Source organism: Mixophyes fleayi, chromosome 3 (assembly GCF_038048845.1).
Source record: "Mixophyes fleayi isolate aMixFle1 chromosome 3, aMixFle1.hap1, whole genome shotgun sequence".
Taxonomy (NCBI): domain Eukaryota; kingdom Metazoa; phylum Chordata; class Amphibia; order Anura; family Limnodynastidae; genus Mixophyes; species Mixophyes fleayi.
Genome location: NC_134404.1, coordinates 28,075,037 through 28,092,926, shown reverse-complemented (window position 1 = coordinate 28,092,926; position 17,890 = coordinate 28,075,037). Strand labels below are relative to the sequence as shown.

Here is a 17,890-nt window from a genome sequence, read left to right as displayed (position 1 = left end):
GAGATGCCGTAGTGTCACTTACCACTTGAGTGTTAGAGAGCCGTGGCGGCCGCGAGCACCACCGCGACTCACCGTCCCTCTCTCTGGCGTCCCGGCCGTCGCTATGATGACCGGGACATCACTTCCGGAAATTCGGGCCGACCGTTGCCAGGGCAACGGCCAGATGCTCCGGCAAGTCTGGCAGCCGGGCGCATGTGCAGAGCTGCAGCCTGTGGGCTGATTAACAGGGCACATTAGCAATTAGCCTGGCCTGTGTGCAACTTGCAGGGCTGAGCCCTGATTGGTTAGTCTGTGTATTTAAGGGAGGGCTTAGCCTCCCTGCCGGTTATAGCGCTTCTGACCCAGTCTTGCTGACCTGCTCCTATTTGTTGTACCCTGTCCTGTGGATACTCTGTTGGATTTTCTGTGTATGCCTGGACTTTGGACTTTGCCTGTTTGCCCGTGACCCTGACCCTTTGGCCTGTTTTGTTTACACAATCAACTTTGTGGTACAGAACTTTTTTAAAAATGACAGTGACATGCAGGAGATGCTATCCGTGTCCTGAAATAATTCAGGTCATTTTTGACATTCTGAAACAGCATGTAGGAGATTGCAGCAGCTGCAAGAAGAATAGAGTTTGAGATCTGCATCGCGTTCATGTTAAACAGGTCCTTTTAAAGCTCCGAGAGCCTCAACTTTTCGCTAAATTGGAGAAGTGTAAATTGAGGTCCAGAGGGTATCGTTTTTAGGGTACATCATCCCCTCAGAGGGGTTCTCAATGGATCTTAGCAAAGTCCAAGTAATCCTAGTGGTCTTCAGATTGGTTGAGTGCGCCCAACCAATCAAGGGCAATCACAATTTGGCCCTTGTCAAAGTCGCTCAGATCCTTACACTTGGCCATTTCACCTGCTTCCCACACATCAACTTCAAGAACTGACTTTTCACTTGCTGCCTAATATATCCCACTCCTTGACAGGTGCCAGTAGTGACGAGATAATCAATGTTATTCACTTCACTTGTCAGTGGTTTTAATGTTGACGCTGATTGGTGTAAACAGACACTATCATGTGAATATAGACACATGACATAAAAAGGCATTTAAACTGTGGATTTACATTTTTCAGCTTATAGCCGGACAAAGGCTATTGCACAGATGGGATCAACTGGCAGTGAGGGAAGGGGTGCTAGTTCGCCGAGCCTACCTGGAGCAAGAGCTCCATCCTGTATGGCAGGTGGTGGTGCCTGAGTCCATGGCGCGGGACTTGGTACTGGAAGCCCATGAAAAAGGCGCTCATCTCGGGGCGGCCAAGACCCATCAATGGCTACGCAGGCAGTACTGCGTACCTGGCGCCAAGGCGTTGGCGGAAGAGGTCTGCCGAGCCTGTCCACGATGTGGGGTAAGTAAGGCTGGGGAGCAGCATGCGCCCGTGCAAACCATCCAGACAGGGCGACCCTTGGAGCTGCTTATGATTGATTACGTCCTGGTTTGGGAGTCAAGTAGTGGTCATAGCTACGCGTTGGTCATGACCGACCACTTTACTAAGTTCACCGTCGTCGTGCCCACACGAAACCAGACTGCGGAAGCAGCTACGCGCGCCATTGTGGAGCACTTCATTCGGAGATATGGGTGCCCGGAGCGGATTCACTCGGATCAGGGAGCCTGTTTTCAGGGACGCCTCATGGAGGGTCTGTGTGACACTTATGGGGTACAGAAGTCCCGGACCACTCCTTATCACCCTCAAGGTAATGGCGCCTGTGAAAGGCTCAATCGGACCTTGCTGCAAATGCTCAGGGCTCTGGAGGCTGGGCAAAAGAACCGCTGGCCGGAGTTTGTGCAGGACTTGGTGTGGGTATACAATAACCGGGTACATAGTACCACCGGTTATACTCCATACTTCCTTTTGTTTGGGCTGCCTGGAAGGGAGTGGCGTGATTTGGAGTTGTCCGTCCCCGAAGAAGCGGACAGTTGGACTCCCAGCGGCTGGGTGACCGAGCAGAGGAGGAAGCTGAAGATTGCCGGGGACGTGGTTAGGGGGCAGCTACGGTCCAAAGTCCATCACGGACCAACCAACAGCACGGCTTCCCCCTTCGTAGTGGGTCAGCGAGTACTGATGAGAGTTAAGAGGCCGGGAAATAAACTCAGCGATCGGTGGGAAGTGTTGCCACATGTAGTGCAACGGCGCATGGCTCCTGACCTTCCTTTGCATGAGGTGGTTCCTGCGGAAGGGACTGGAAGACCGCGGGTGCTGCATCGGAATATGTTACGTCCCTGTGGTTTTCTGGATTTGCCTTCCGACGTCCAGGAGAGAAGTGAGCCAGATCTCATACCCGCCCCGACGGGGGTGGATTGGTGGGCACCAACGACCACCGAAGACGTTGTTACTCCGGATGCTACTCCAGTGAACATGGACCTTCCGACACCGCTGCTTCAACCTAGAAGATGTAGCAACCTGCTGGTTGGCTAACAGCGGTGTGCTCTGGTAAGTAGCTTACAGAGTACTGTATATTGTATTCTGTCTGTGAGGCGGGTATTGTTGAATTACAGTATTTTGGGTGTGCTATGTAATTGTGTCTAGGGGCAAGACGTCAGGCCCCCATTAAAGGTAGGCTCTTGTTCCTGTGGTTTCCTGTGCTAACCCGTGCTGTGGGGACAAGTGTAGTTACCAGCCTACACATAGTCAGGGAAGAACACATGTAGTTTTCCTGTCCCTTAGGTCCCCAGGGTCACACTGGTACCCAGAGGGGGTGGCTGAGTGAGTTGGTGGCAGTGCAGCACACCTTGAGGCAGTTCCAGGGGCGGCCGTGGTTCTGATCAAGGGTCCTCAAGGCCGGTTCCGTGCAGGTGGACCTGTGGTTCCGGATGTAGGGACACGTGTGAGATACCCGAGTACAGGCAGTCGGGCGGTTCAGTTCGATCGGCTGTTCCGTGCGGCAGTCGGCCCGCGGGTTAGTGTGCTGTTCTACTGAGCCTCAGCCGGGCTTAAAGAACCGGTCCTTAGGGTCCGTGGGTGACCCCATAGCAAGAAGGCAGCTTCTTGGTATGACCTGGGTGAGGGGGTTAGGAACCGCCCTCCGGTTTAGGCTGTGAACACCGGCTGGTGTTCCCCGTAACGTGTAAGTGAGCAGTTCCGTTAGTGCACCACACCTAGTTAGTCATAGTGGTTTGACTTAGTTGCGTTGCCGACCATTAGAACGTTGTTAGGGTCGGGTCGCTGTTGTAGTCAGTCCAGTTTTGTGGGTGCCATCTTAGTCTCACGGAGAGCGTAGAGGGAGGCTGTGTGTTCTTGTCATCCGCAGGAGTCGGGAAGGTGCAGGAGAACCGGATCGGAAGTGGGAGTGTCCCGGTGAGTATCACGCTCGATTCCTCCTTTCGGTTAGGCCCTCACCGGCAGGTGTGTGAGGTACTTGAGGCGGGATTAGTCCTCGGACTAGTCTTGGCCTTCAGTGCCTGTAGTCCCCCGCGTCTTGGCAAGAACAAAGTGAGGAGGCGGCAAGTGAGCTTGGACTGACTGTGTCCTTGTTCTTTGCCATAGTCTCGGACAGCCCTTACTTGGTAGACTCGGTTTAACTGTGTTTTCCCTCTTAGGTGTTACTTGCGGGCGTCCGGAGAAAACCCAATCAGGGACCGAGGTAGGATCCAGTCATCCACGCGGATCGTGGTAAATTCAGAGGTATTAGGAGTTAGTCGCCCTGTGAGGCACATCTCCGATAGGGACCTTACATTTGTATACATTGAAATTGTAAATAAAAGCATTACCGTCACTATCCTGCAAAATTGCTTGTGTCACCTTTACGCTACAGATCTCAAGTCACTTTTTCCCTGTTTATTAGTGTTACACAATCTTCTCTCCTCACCCAGAATGTATTTCACAGGCTCCAACCCCACCAATTATTTTCTCTCTAATGCTGACACCTGTTTCTGCTGAATAGCAATTTTCACTAAGGTTGAGAAGAGGAACATCATTCCACAGCAGACAATATGTAAAATTGTTAAAGAATAAGGGGTCTATGCATCAAGCTTTTTTGACACTTAAAATATGCGATTTCCGCATCTTTTAAGTATGTTTGCCATTCATAAACTGCTTAACGGAGATTTCACAGAAAACTCCTTTGTTTAGACAAATATCGTGTAGCATCACAGTCCCCATAGATTACTATGGGGACTGCGATGTTCTGCAATGCATGAAGCTTTAATAAGTTTTGCATTGTCTATGGGATTCTGCTGAAGCCTCTTCCGCTTCACAGAATCTGTTACAGAAGAAGTCCTCCTATCACCAGCAGCACTAAGCAGCCGGTAAATAGGAAAAATAGATCGCAGGAGAGGGGTCACCTCACACAATATTAATTCATCCCTGCTCTAATGCCCCATACAGAAGTCTCTGCACTTTGATGTAATTGGCGGTAAAGGTCTTCCTCATGGAATTTGTAGTTCATTTTGATGAACATCATCTATTCCACATTTTTAGGAAGTAGCTTTCTACGCCGATCATTGACAAGGTTCTCGGCTGTGCTGAAAACTCTTTCTGAGTACACACTGGAGGATGGGCAGCTTAGGTATTGCAAAGCGAGTTTGTACATGGCTCTCCAAATTGCCATTTTTTCCTCCCAGTATGTAAAGGGACTGTCTGACGTGTCTATTTGTATGCTGTCATTAAAATAATCCTCCACCTACCTTCGGATGTTGATAGTAAAATCAGGTGGGGTTATGGCAGAGGTGTCAAGATTTTTGGTCAATTCTTTTAGACCAGACGTCAAATTGTTGTACTAAGTCATCTGCATCACCACTGGGTGTCTTGGGAAAGCAAATTTTTTTCCTAGCAGCAGTGGCCTGAAAAACTGAAGGAGAGATGCCGTAGTGTCACTTACCACTTGAGTGTTAGAGAGCCGTGGCGGCCGCGAGCACCACCGCGACTCACCGTCCCTCTCTCTGGCGTCCCGGCCGTCGCTATGATGACCGGGACATCACTTCCGGAAATTCGGGCCGACCGTTGCCAGGGCAACGGCCAGATGCTCCGGCAAGTCTGGCAGCCGGGCGCATGTGCAGAGCTGCAGCCTGTGGGCTGATTAACAGGGCACATTAGCAATTAGCCTGGCCTGTGTGCAACTTGCAGGGCTGAGCCCTGATTGGTTAGTCTGTGTATTTAAGGGAGGGCTTAGCCTCCCTGCCGGTTATAGCGCTTCTGACCCAGTCTTGCTGACCTGCTCCTATTTGTTGTACCCTGTCCTGTGGATACTCTGTTGGATTTTCTGTGTATGCCTGGACTTTGGACTTTGCCTGTTTGCCCGTGACCCTGACCCTTTGGCCTGTTTTGTTTACACAATCAACTTTGTGGTACAGAACTTTTTTAAAAATGACAGTGACATGCAGGAGATGCTATCCGTGTCCTGAAATAATTCAGGTCATTTTTGACATTCTGAAACAGCATGTAGGAGATTGCAGCAGCTGCAAGAAGAATAGAGTTTGAGATCTGCATCGCGTTCATGTTAAACAGGTCCTTTTAAAGCTCCGAGAGCCTCAACTTTTCGCTAAATTGGAGAAGTGTAAATTGAGGTCCAGAGGGTATCGTTTTTAGGGTACATCATCCCCTCAGAGGGGTTCTCAATGGATCTTAGCAAAGTCCAAGTAATCCTAGTGGTCTTCAGATTGGTTGAGTGCGCCCAACCAATCAAGGGCAATCACAATTTGGCCCTTGTCAAAGTCGCTCAGATCCTTACACTTGGCCATTTCACCTGCTTCCCACACATCAACTTCAAGAACTGACTTTTCACTTGCTGCCTAATATATCCCACTCCTTGACAGGTGCCAGTAGTGACGAGATAATCAATGTTATTCACTTCACTTGTCAGTGGTTTTAATGTTGACGCTGATTGGTGTAAACAGACACTATCATGTGAATATAGACACATGACATAAAAAGGCATTTAAACTGTGGATTTACATTTTTCAGCTTTTACTGACACTAACAACAGTCACACTGGTGATTGTTTCAGTGTCCTTGTGGCTGACAAAGACTAGGGTCAATCTGAGCTGTTTAGACCACTAGGGTTACATTTTCTCCATGTTACCTTTGCTTTACATTGTATTCAACTAGGCAACGTTTTTTACCAGTGATTTTCTGTTAAAATGCTGTTCATAGTTTTCTGAGCAACCCGAGTTACAAAATTGCTAGTGTGACAGTCTCACATTTAAACCATTCATTTATATCGAATAGTGTTTGGTTAATAAATTGTCATGTTTAATACACAGAGGGAATATTTGCCAGTGTGACACAGCTTTAGTAGCTGTTAAATAAAAAGACTATATTGTCCATGTGTTACATGACAGATTGAAAGAATAAAGTTTGCAGGATCAGATGTGAGCAAATAAACAAATCACAATATATTAATTTACTATTATTACAATAAAATGTATGAAAAAAAATAACACATGCACATAAAAGTAACCAACCAAGAGCTTACTAAGGTCACCTATAAAAGTCATTTACCTTGCTGCATTCAATGAAAACAGTCTTATCAGCATCCTGGATTCAAGTCTGTTGTACACTTATTTATCAAACTTTGCACACTCCATCATATCGGAACTGTTCAAATTCCACAAAGAAGTGGTACAAGGGGACTCCTCAATCTTATGTTCTTTACTCACCTCACAAATAACCTCCATACCATTGTATTTTATAACATACATGGTTAAAGGTTCTTCCTGCATCTCATGGCTGAAGGAAAGTAGAATGCTCTGCAGTATTATTGGTCATAACAATTAACATTTATACATCAAAGGTAAAAGCACTAATTCCAAATTCATTGGCAGTTACTGCAACATTACATTAGAAGTATTTGTTATCCTTACAATTGAACTAATATATGAATTTCAGAAACCGTTTTTTATTTTACTTAAACTTGGTAAGTCTAACAATTATTGCATATCATTCAAATGAGCTTCTCTGAACACGTGTTCTAGCTGCGAGGTATAGCACAGGTTTCATAAGGTTGCGGAGCATTGGTAGCACTCAGTGCAGGGGTGAGGTCCAGTTTAGCTCCAGGAAGAGCCTTGAATGTGAAGTTCTGCAGCAGCGTTGTAAAGAACAGAAATAGCTCCATTTTAGCCAGGTTTTCCCCAGCACAGCTCCTTTTACCTAGGACAAACAAAAATAAGAAACATTAATAGCCAATACATGGTACTTTTCATTTGAAAGAAAATGAACATGCATCACAGTTCAACAGTTTATTTATTTTCTATTAAAACATTTCAAGTCTTACTAACAAAACTAAACCCATCTTTTCTGAAGGATTTTACTTTTAAAGAGTTGGTTTAATTGGTTATGGAAAGTTAATCATTGTTGGAAATATGCAAAATTCCAATCTATTATTTATAGTAACAATAATAATATGTACATATATAATTAAACACATACAAAAATGCACAATTTCAATTGGATAACTTTAACAGTGGTTTGTGTGAAATTGGCACCTCAGGTGACCACACAATTTTTAAGTTGTGAGTATATATTATTTTTTTTCCCTTAAAACCGATGGAGCCTACTTTTAAAACCAAAGGGAAATATATATTTTATTTATGGGAATTGTCATGAGCCAGCACTCACTTGAGCCAAAGTAACGTGTGTGTGTGTGAGACAAAGGGTTAATCAAAAACAACCACCTGGTCTGTTTAAAAAGATTAAGGGCTAGATTTACTAAGCTGCGGGTTTGAAAAAGTGGGGATGTAGCCTATAGCACAGTCAGATTCTAGCTTTCATTTATTTAGTACCTTCTACAAAATGACAGCTAGAATCTGATTGGTTGCTATAGGCAACATCCCCACTTTTTTAAACACGCAGCTTAGTAAATCTAGCCCTAAAACTTTTCCTGTCCATGCCACATCATAATTTTGTCTCACCAGTTATGTCGCCACCAAGGTTTTTGTTGTTCACACTGTTACTCAGGAAGCCTTCAGTTCTCCGTTTACTAATCCATCACAATTTACTTTCATCATAATTGTCATAAACCAGATGACCTGCCTTGTCTCAATTATGTAGCTTTTTAAAACCAAGCTAATTCTGACACGCGAATTGATAAAAACACGGAGACCTGAACTTATTAAGTGTAATTTAATATGGAAAATAAATCCACAATGCTAAAGATAAAACAAGTAACAAAATTACATACAAATATATAATATAATAGTTTGTTATAAAATAAAAAGGAATGCATTCCAGAAATGATAAACTTACGAATGATCAAGTTTTTGCTTTTTCTGGGAGAAAGAAACTAAATGAACTATGGCATTGACTCCCAAAAAGTAAACAAATTCTTAGAGTTACAGGAGATTTTTAAAACTGCTGCAGGTGTCCACAGACCCCCCTTCTTGTGATATCAGAACTAGAAATTATGCGTAAATGTAAATTAACTGGTTATGACTTCTGTTCCACACACCTTTCAAGTCAAGATTTCTTTATGTTGGCCTAACTTTGCCAGAATGTCTGATAAAGACGATTTTACCTCCACAGGTTACAAGTTTTCCTTCATTTGCTTACCAAATATGGCTCCTGCAATTATGATATTTGAAAAAATATGATATGACATTTTCCTGTGTCCTAATCTCCCTCTTCACAGTATAACCCAGCCTCTCTGGACCCTCAGTTGAGATGACTGTTGGTTGCATATCAGTGCCATTAACTATCATTGCTTTTAAATATCACACACGTGACAGGCCATGTCGACTGGGGCACAATCAGGCCGGGGGGCAGTGGGGGTGACTCCCTCACTGTTCCCCATGGCAATAGGCAACATGCTGCTAAAGTAGATGGGGGGCATAAAGGTGCCCCCGAGCACTACCATGAGCTGGAGGGGGTAACTCCCCCCACTGCATCCAGGGACTCTAGGCCCCATGTCCCCATTAGCACTGGGGGGAGTAGCCATGACCCCCAGCTGTACCTTTTGAGGGAGATGATGGCTTCGCCAGCCACATCCCGGGGGCATTAGGCCCCATGCTCACAGAAATTTTCGTGGGTGTAGTGAGGTCCCGCAGTGGCAATATGAGGCGAGGGGGTGGTTTCCCAGCCCATTTTCAGGATGCTTATCACTGTTTACCTTAATTTACTGGGGGTAGTGCTTTGGCCTCCAGCTCCAGTATGAGGCAATGGGGTGACTCCCCCTGCCAGTTCCTGAGGTGGCAGGCTTTGGGTCACAAGTATGGTTGGGGGGAGTAGTGTAGCACCTCAGCCCCATGATCCTGACCCCATTATTGTGCAGCAGGTTGGGGGCAGGTCTCGCACTCATACTCTCCCACAGAATGATCTGGATACCGTGGCTCTGCGGCTTGACCCTGGTGGGCATGGTGGGTTTCCCGTTAGTTGTACCAGTGGACTAGGTGCTGGTTTCAGAGGCACACAAGTGGCCTGCAGATCGTTCCGTGGTGCCACCCCACCCAGTGGCTGGAGGGTGGTGCACAGACAGGAGAGCTATGGCCCCGGCAGCTGTGAGGGTCTCCTCCCCTTGGGACTTGGCCTCCCCATGTACCTCATCTCTGTTTTTGCGGGCTTCTCTTTTGTCCTCAGGGCATGACTGGTACCATAATCAGGCCGGTGAGTGGTCTCAAGGAGACCAGGTGGCAAGAGCTCCTCTAGGTGTCCCGTGGGCACCCTGGATAGATCAGTCCAGTATGGGTATGGTGCGATGCCACCGAATAGGGGACAGCTGTCACAGGCGGACCCCTGGCCCCTTCGGTCACCTTCCCCTTCTGTATCAGTTACCATTTTTAGGGGGTTCATATGGGCCTGCAAGAGGTTTCCTTGCATTGGCCTGGGATGGTAGGCAGTGGCCACGGCCTGGTGGTCCTTAGTTATATGATTCTCGGAGTAACGTTTCTCTCTCGGCAAGCATGCCTCTGGTTCCTGGTTCCTTGTCTGTGTGTTCGGTAATCCACAGTGGTCGTGCTGTGGCGGCACAGTGTTTTCTGATTGCTATACCTCTAGCACTGAGTCTTTTGGTTCCAGGGACAGGAAGTCGGTGAAAAGTTTGAACAAGCAGTTTGTAGCTTGTGATGGTGCTGCTGCACAGCGCCGCTCCCGGTGACAGTACACTGGGCCTCCCTGTATCACGGGTTCTGAGATGGTGTGCTGTGCGATCAACAGCAGGGTTTGAGTTTCTGTGCACAAAAGATCTGTAAGGGCCAGTATTTGGACATGTTTGCCATTACTGAGCAGGCCAAGAAAGTCGTGTCAGAGGCACTAGCTAGAGGGGGTGGCGGCGAGGACATATACAAGACCACCCATAACTGGCAAAGTGACACGTACCTTTTTTTCGGCTTTCTACCTCAAAACCCAGCACCAGGAGTGGATGGACATGCTCAAGTATATGCACATGGTGCATGACATGTAAATGTCTTCCAGGTCCGGCACCTGTTTGACCTATGACAAGGAGCTTAGTGCCTAATATGATGGACACCTGAGTTTCATGCATGGGTTTAAAGATGCCGATATCTTGCTGAAGGTCTTCCAAGGTGGTGGGGGTGTCCTTCAGCTGGTGCTGGACGCAGGCCTCAGTGGCTAGGGAAGCCTGGCACGCCCTTTCCTACAGTTAGGCCGATGCAACTCCTTCAATAACTTAAGTTGCTTGCAAGCGGTGTCATGTAAGTTTTCGCACGCATGCTTGTGCTGCAGGGACAGACATGCAAACAAGTCATGCAACAAGCCTGCTAGAGGGAGTGGCAATGGAAACCAGCTCACCCCCGTCGCTTCGGAATGCCGAGTCCCCGGTTAGGGTAATCAGCTTGCTTATCCACTGCCTACACAAGTCAGAGGCTGAGTTTTTGTGGGAGGGGTTTTTGCTTGGGTTTTGGTTGCCCATTGTGGGGTCCAAATGGACCTCTGCTGTTAGGAATTTGAAATTGGCAGTTATTTTTCTTGGGTTCTGGCAGCCAATGTACACAATGAGATTGTGCTGGGCCATATGAGTGGTCCTTTTCTGGTACTGCTTTGCCGGCAATATGTGCTTTCCCAGGTGGGTGTGGTGGCAGGAAAGTTTAAATTGATTCTGCACCTGTCATTCCCACCAGGTGCGCCAGTCAATGATGCCATACCCGAGCACTTTTGCAGTGTGTCCTACCAGTCCTTTGAAGCAGCACTGAACATGGTTTGAGGTTTTGGGGACGGGGCTTTGTTGGCGAAGGTTGATATTGAGTCGGCCTCATTCATGGGATTTAGGATAATCAATGGGTTTTATGCTGAAAAATGTGTTTGGATGGGTTGTGCAGTTTTTGAATGCTTTAGTTCCTTTCGATATTGGTGTTTCAACATGCACAAGCCACCAAGCCATTGCATATTATCTGAACGATTTCCCAGTGATTGGTCCAATCCAGTCCCCAGCCTGCACTGAGATGTTGTTCTCTACGGTGGCATTTTTTATTGCTCAGGTGTTCACGATAAGATGGAGGTTCCCATGACCTGATTGCATTATTTAGGCATCGCAATCGATACAGTCTTGGGCCTCTGCCGGCTCCTGTTGGTTAAAAGCTGTAAGTTGCATACTATGATCGCTGAGGTGTTGTACAATCCTATTGGTTAGCTATCTAATTCTAATTCTGTCTGTGGTAGTATTTTATACACCTTTGCACTTTTTTCACATTTATTTTTCTCTTTTATTTCACTTTTTTACCATGAGGATATTATTCATCTCAGTAGAGATATGTGTTTAAGGTATAATTATTAATAAAGGCATTTGCCCCAAAAACAGAAAAATAAAACAAAATAATAATTGAGATATTGGATCATTTGATATGTTGTCTATTATGTAATTATTAATAGAGGCACCTGTCCTAAACATTATATTCTAATTTAACTCCATATTACTTGGATTGAATTAGGAGTCCTAGTCTCTTTAAAGAGTTCTGACTCCCGGTTAGATACCAGGGGAGCGGGCCATAAACGCACACATCAAAAAAACATCCCTAAACGCCAAATCCTCCCAGATCTTAGCGAACAGTAGACATTGGGATCCAACAATGGGGCTGAATAAATTGCGCCATCGCTCACACCAGTTTGCAGCAAAACACTCTATCCATAGGTATGACATGGCTCCAGGTTTTCCAGGAAGCAGATAGTTTTCTGGGACAATAACCTGGGTGTGATGCAGGCCATCAATTGGCAATCCAAGTCCTTGCCTGGCCTCTCCTTCTATCCCAAGCTATGCGGACAGGCAGACTGCCAAGAGTTTCAGCATTTCAGGGAATTGCGATGCTTAGTGCATGAGCGCCCAGTGCCCCTTGATCAGAGGAGGGTTATTAGCGATTCAATATTTCTAGGTTTGCTGGAAGCCTTCCCGGCAGTTGTGCATGATGATTATGAGTGTTCCCTGTTTCGCACAGCTTTTGTAATGTTATTCTTTGAGGCTTGCAGGGTGAGCAAATTGATTACCTCTTCTAGGTCCTTTATGCCTTCTGGTTTGCTCATGCAACACGTAGTGCCTCTTCCTCTGTGAACTGCAAGGTGCGGAACTCCATTATTTTACCACAATTCAAATCTGGTGTCAATTATTTTTAAGTATAAGTTAAGAGGGTAAAGGGAGGTTATACAAGGTAAAGAATATCAACCGTTTAACATTTTATAGAATATGTGTTATTAGGAATTAGAGGGGCAGATATAATTATTTTTGGAATAAGTTGAATTATCTATTATCTCTTCCAATTAAATATCTTAGTCAAATATTAGTGAATACAGTCACGACCAAAAATTTTGGGAATGATACAAGTATTGGTTTTCATAAAGTTTGCTGCTTCAGTGTTTTTAGACCTATAGTCAGATGTGTTTCATAAGTGTCAAAAGGTATTTATTGACAATTACATTAAGTTTATGCAGAGTCAAAATTTGCAGTGTTGACCCTTCTTTTTGAAGACCTCTGCAATTCGCCCTGGCATGCTGTCAATCAACTTCTGGGCCACATACTGACTGATGGTCGCCCATTCTTGCCTAATCAATGCTTGGAGTTTGTCAGAATTTATGGGTTTTTGTTTGACCACCTCTTGAGGATTGACCACAAGTTCTCAGTGGGACTAAGGTCTACGAAGTTTCCTGGCCAAGGACCCAAAATTTCGATGTTTTGATCCCCGAGCAGCTTAGTTATCACTTTTGCTTTATGGCAAGGTGTTCCATCATACTGGAAAAGGCATTGTTCGTCACCAAACTGTTCTTGGATGGTTGGGAGAAATTGCTCTAGGAGAATGTTTTGGTACCATTCTTTTTTAATGACTGTGTTCTTAGGCAAAATTGTGAGTGAACCCACTCCCTTGGCTGAGAAGCATCCCCACACATGAATGGTCTCAGGATGCTTTACTGTTGGCATGACACAGGACTGATGGTAGCGGTCTCCTTTCCTTCTCCAGACAAGCATTTTTCCAGATGCCTCAAACAATCTGAAAGGGGATTCATCAGAGAAAATGACTTTACCCCAGTCCTCAGCTGTCCAATCCCTGTACCTTTTGCAGAATATCAGTCTCTCCCTGATGTTTTTTCTGGAGAGAAGTGGATTCTTTGCTGTCCTTCTTGACACCAGGCCATCTTTCAAAAGTCTTCGCTTCACTGTGTGTGCAGGTGCACTCACATCTGCCTGCTTCCATTCCTGAGCAAGCTCTGCACTGGTGGTGCCCTGATCTCGCAGCTGAATCAACTTTAGGAGATGGTCATGGCGCCTGCTGGATATTCTTGAGTGCTCTAAAGCCTTCTTCACAACTATTAAACCTCTCTCCTTGAAGTTCTTGATAATCCGATAAATGGTTGATTTAAATGCAAAATATCTAGCAGCAATATCCTTGCCTGTGAAGCATTTATTGTGCAAAGCAATGATGACTGCATTTGTTTCCTTGCAGTTAACCATGGTTAACAGAGAAAGTACTATGATTTCAAGCACCACCCTCGTTTTGAAGCATCCAATCTGTTATTCTAACTCAATCAGCATGAAAGAGTGATCTCCAGCCTTGTCCTTGTCAACACTCTCACCTATGTTAACAAGAGAATGACCAGATGTCAGCTGGTCTTTTTGTGGCAGGGCTGAAATGCAGTGGAAATGTTGTTTTTGGGATAAAGTTCATTGCCATGTCAAAGAGGGACTTTGAAATTATTTGCAAATCATTCTGATCACTCTTCATGACATTCCAGAGTATATGCAAATTGGCATCATAAAAACTGAAGCAGCAGACTTTGTGAAAAATAATATTTGTGTAATTCTCAAAACTTTTGGCCATGACTGTATATTGATGTTGTTTATTGTTATCCATAATTTTTCTTTTAAGTGACACTGACATATTTTCCTGTATGATGTATTAATATTTTAATATTAATATTTGCTTTTATGTTACTTACTTAAATTCATACTCTGAATGATGACAATCAAGGAGTTTAAAACAACACACAATTACTGCCATCACCTATTTATTTATTAGTTTGTAATAGTATATTTAATATAGTTATACTAGTATACTGAAACTTAAGTTAAATATGTTATGCAATTAACATGACCAGTACTAAAGAGATGCACTTGAATTTTTGTTAAAGTTGGTGTTTGTGTGTATCTGTTTATTTACATTTTTTCTTAGTTCACTATATGTCCCAAGGGACCAGGGCCAGATTAAGAGTCATATGGGCTTGGGGCTGAAAATGATATAGGGCCTATTATGAGACGTGCCATCCCCCCGGAGCTGTGGCCAGTGATGTACATGTGTGGCCAGTTGTATGTGGGCTTGGCCATCACCATGGAGGGCATAGCTTGTGCTTCCCTGCAACCACCAACATCTCTCTTCCATTTTCCCTTACATAAAGAGTGCACCAGTAACTGGTTCATAGGGCATGTATGTAAAATGAAGAGTGGAAATACATCCCAGCTGTCCCTCATGTTGGGACAAGTTCCTGGCTAATCAGGATGGTCCCCTAAAATCAGGACTAATCTGATGTTATCGGGACAGTCTATAGGTATATTCAACTTATATATATATATATATATATATATATATATATATATATATATATGTATATAACATTAAACAAAGTACAAAGTACAAAATATACAGAATATATTGTAGCAAAGAGGGATAGTTGCCACAGTTCCCTGTAAGGGAACAGGTAGGAACACAGTTAGTCTGCAGCAACAGGCTGCAGACATGATTAAGTTTTCCCTAGGTTCCTCTTTGAGCACACACACACACACAGGTGTTCCACATGGGTGTGATTGGTTTGCTGTGATTTGTTGCAGTGCTTGGGGTGGAGGATAAAGACACTGTCTGTATGTGTGTGTGGGACCACCGATGCCAGTAAGTGGCCGGCGAGCAGACAGGGAAGTAATGTCTGGCCAGATGTAGGTGTAGGGGGATTTTCATGTAGTGTTACTGGATATGATTGCTGTACCAGCAATGGAGCTGTTTTACCATGCTGACAACTGCTAATAAACAGCTAAATGCTTCAGCGTACTTTTGTTCGATTCCTGTGAATGGTGTACTTTCTCACAATATATATATATATTGTAACAAAAGGAGGCATTTAGCTGGCAATATGCAGATAAAGCAGGGAAGTAGAGTAAAACATTTGCACTGTTATGTACCTAGGTGGAGATTAAACCAGGTAAAAACATATGTGTAGTTTAAAATTGATTTACTTACATGGTTTAAAAGCTGCTTCCTCTCAGCAAACAGAGAGGGTGGGTCTGATAGTCTAAACAGAACCAGGGATGGGCGTTTCCTTTTAAAGAGAAGGTGGGTGTGTCACCTGTCCATCAAGCTAGGCCTGTGGGAGGAGTGTCAGGTATAAAACCCTGCTTGTTTCATTGTTCAGAGAGACTAACGCTGGGGTAGCTGGCTAGTCTTCAGAGAGAGCTGGTCTATGTATAGCAAGCGTTTAGGGTTTCCATAATTGCTGTGAAAGTATACGGTGTCAAAACATTTATTACCATCCTGACAATAAAGAACCATAAAAAGGAAGAAGTTGTACGCGTGTGCTTCACCAGTAGCGGGCTCTTGCCACAAGTGGTGTCAGGAGTGGGATGCTCCGGGAAGCAAGTTTCCGCTACCCAACCCGCGCAGACGTCAACATGGAGGAAGTACTGAGAACCCTCGTGAATGTGGCCGCTGCGCAGCAACAGCAGCAAGCTCAGATGCTACAAGTCGCCGAGGCACAGGTGGAAAACACAAGGCTCTTAAGAGAAGAATTAAGACAGGTGAGGCATGACAGAAATGAACCACCTGGTCCTGTACTCCTGAAAATGTCACCAGGTGATGACATAGAAGCGTATCTGGTGTCCTTTGAGAGACTTGCAAAAAGGGCAAAATGGCCTCCTAAAGATTGGGCTGAGAGACTGGCGCCATACCTGACTGGTGAAGCTCATCGAGCTTATATGGATCTAGATGAGGAACGGGCCTCTGATTATTCGTGTCTAAAGTCTAAGATATTGGCTCGCATTGGAGTTTCCGGGCCAGGCCGGGCCATCACTATCACCAATGGCGCTATGATAAAGAAAAACCGGTGAGAGCGCAAGTCGCTGAGCTTTCTAAAACTTTAAAGAAATGGCTGCAGCCTGAGGAGAATTCGCCTTCTCGGATTATTGAAGTTCTGGCGATAGATCACTGCATCCGGGGGCTGAACCGCGATTTGCAAAGGTGGGTGCTGCAATCAGACCCACAAACTTATGAGAGGCTTTCCACCGTGGTAAAGAGGTTTTGTGCGCTACAGCAAATGACTAAAGAACCTGCATTTGTGCCAAAGCCGCTGCCGCGCCAAAAGCCAGGTTTGACAATCCTTGCTACGGACAGAGGGCCAGGTGCAAAGCTGTCTAATCTGAAGTGTTTTGAATGTGGTGAGCCAGGCCACTTTAAGGCAGAGTGTTCTAAACTACCGGAACCCATGGACTGTTCCGTGGCACGTATTGGGCCTGCATTTCCAAGCTACCATGAGTACCACATCAGGAAGTCCTTGTTTGTTGCGGGTGACTGTGCTAATCAACCAAAACCTTGTTCTGGCCTTGGTTGACTCGGGGAGTGAACTCTCATTGGTTTCCAGCTCTGCCTTACCAGAAACCATAACTTCTTGGTTGCCCAAGGTGAAGGTTCTTTGCGTACATGGCACGACAGAGGAGTATGAAAGAGCAATACTACCAGTCACAATCAAAGACAAAACTGTTATGGTGGTGGCTGCCATAGCACCTAAACTCCCATATCCACTCATTTTGGGGCGAGACTTCCCAATGTTTAATGATGTCCTTGGTGATCGGATCCGGCCAGACATGCCGGCAACTGATGCAACGGTCGGAAGCCCAGTCTTAAAGGAACCGCCTAAGAATCCACAACATCTGGACATCGATCTTTGGGAACCGCCAAACCGGAATGCCATCCTGGGAGTCACAGCAGAAGTTCCACAAAAGCATTCACCTGTGGGGAAACATGGACAGTCCAAACTAGCATCGGTCGGTGATGTCGCAGATGAGCCCACCCCGCCTGTCAGTGAGAATATGGACTGGTCCGCAATACCAATTTTGTTTCCTCTGCAGGACTTTGCTCGAGACCAACTTAATGATGCCACTTTTGAACATGCCTTTAAAAGTGTGACTGAGGTAAATGGGGTAGCGAAAGCCGCCCAGCCTGCAGAAGGTATACCATATTTTATTGTTAAAAATAATTTCTTGTATAGAGTTGCTACTGTACAGGGGGAAAAAGTAGAACAATTAATGGTTCCTCAGGTCCATGTACCCCTAGTGTTAAAAGCAGCACATACACATGTCTGTGGGGGACACCTAGGGGAGGATAAAACACGGGAACGAGTTCTGCTTAGGTTTTACTGGCCCGGTGTACACATGGCAGTGAAAAAGTATTGCCGGTCCTGTCCCATTTGTCAAAGAACCTGTCCCAAACCCATGTACAGGGCACCTCTCATACCAATA

At 45.3% G+C, this 17,890-nt stretch overlaps 1 pseudogene; it reads right to left on the bottom strand.

Annotated features, from left to right (window-relative positions):
- Positions 1-6,160: 6,160 nt before the first annotated feature.
- The window catches only part of LOC142143430 (cytochrome P450 2C5-like), a 78,515-nt pseudogene continuing 66,785 nt past the window's right edge, over positions 6,161-17,890 (bottom strand).